We start from the raw sequence: 2,004 nt of genomic DNA, 5'->3' as shown, positions 1-2,004 counted from the left end.
GGATGTGGGGCGGGCCCAATGGGAGGGGTGCGTCCAATCCGCTCTCTCCTTCTCTCTGGTTGTATTTGGTTCTCTTACATTTTAGGATGAAACTTAAAAAAAAAAAAATTCTGCCCCCACCTAGATCCTATTGAAAGATCTTTTAGAAGTGAGAGATAAAGGTCCTATAAAAACAAAATCATTACAAGCATTTGGTGCCTATTTGAAGTACAACAGAAGGGAATCCCTTATATATGCCAAGTTACTGTTTGATGATGTTAAAAGTCATAGTAATATGCTTACAGGAAAACCTGCAGAGTAGCTAGAGAAAAATGTACGCCTGCACTATGGGAACAAATTAGAGACTCTTTTTTTTCATGTTATGAACTAGCACGTATATACCCCTGTTGGATAATTTGGAAGAACTGCGGATGCCACGTATGGCAGGATTGGATTGTGAAGCAATGAACTTGAGAAGGAATTAGGAATCAAGGAGGGACAGGATGGGGAGGGAGTGACAAACGATCTCAGCGCAATCGAACCATTTTGGGTGGAGAAGCGCCTAACTCCCAACCACCTGTTTGTTGCTAAGCAATGCTGGGTCTCTAGTGACAAGTCTTGCTGCCTGCCGTAGCTGCTACCTAAAAGAGATGTTCTGTTTTGCCCGTTGGACACAGGTGATTGGATCCTGGGTTTCATGTTTTTCTATACCTTGCTTCTTCTTCCAAACTCGGTTCGTTGCAGACACCACCCCATTTTTATCTTAAAGGGGCAATCTAGCTATGGGCCATCCCCCAAACTCTGTGAAATGGAGGCAGACGGAGCCCCAGGGTGGGATCTGGAACTTTTTTTTTTTTTCTCCTGAGGTGTTCAAGAGAGTAATGTGACCTTGGCATCCCTCATTAGGAAAAAAAAAAAAACGTGATTTTTTTTTTTGGTGCTGATTGGCATGTCTGGTCCACAGGTGAGCGTTGGTATAAACCATTCCATTCGAAAAGCACTTTGAAAAATTGTTCCCGAGGGGGTAGATGGATTGGTTTATGCAAATCATACAGAGTAGAGGCCTCCTTCCTTCTCCTGTGCCCCCTCCCCTCCTGCCCCCCAATCAGGTTGCTGTCCTGTATCCGATACTCTCTGGGTTCCCCTCCGGGGACTCAAAGACACATCCCCTTCCGCAGAAATCCCTATGACAACATTCCTAAAAGCAGAGATCTGTAACCATTTTGATGGCACACAAGGATCTTAATTCCCACCTCTATACTTCCCCTTTGGACATGGAAAGAAACATGATTGCTGGTGCAAAGACAGACAGCGGGTCATCCGTGTGGCATTTTGTTCCCGTTTCCGTTTTGTTTCTTTTGTTGTTGATTTCATTGCAAAGTTGCATTCAGCGTACTTGAACTTTTTTTTCCTCTCCACGTCTTAGAGGCATTCAGTTAGCAGAGAGGTTGAAGCACCAACTTTTTTTTTTTTTTTTGCACAATTATAATTGACAGGTAATGAAGCTATTAAAATATTTGCCTTTTTAAGTAAAAAAAAAAAAAGATCAGAACAGGGCTACTCTGAAGAATTATTTTATACGCAGATTCTGCCTTGTTTCATAGTATTGAGGGTTTAAGATGGAGAAAAATCTAAGGGTCTCTTATTTTTCATTTTATTATGTTCAGTTTTTTATTATTTTTTTTTTTTTGCGCTGCTAAGAAGCTAAGATCATTCATCGTTATCCACATTAACAGTACCTAGCTGTAATGTTTCACCGAGTGTGCTGCTATTATATAAACATTTTTATAATATATTATTTTACTGCTTAAATTTCCAAGTCCTGAAGTAGTTGGTTGAGATAGGAGTTCTTCGTACTGGAAAAGCCCTCTTCCATACATAGTGTGTTTTCTTCTGGTTGCATATTCATGGTTTTTTGTTTTTTTTTTTTTTCCCTCTCTGATCACATCCTTCAACGACAGAGTATTCTTTACCTCAGGTTTACTGGACAAAATCAATAGCTACGAAAGAAAATGGTTCACATTT

Source organism: Ovis aries, chromosome 3 (assembly GCF_016772045.2).
Source record: "Ovis aries strain OAR_USU_Benz2616 breed Rambouillet chromosome 3, ARS-UI_Ramb_v3.0, whole genome shotgun sequence".
Classification (NCBI taxonomy): Eukaryota; Metazoa; Chordata; class Mammalia; order Artiodactyla; family Bovidae; genus Ovis; species Ovis aries.
Note: the sequence above shows the minus strand (reverse complement) of the source record.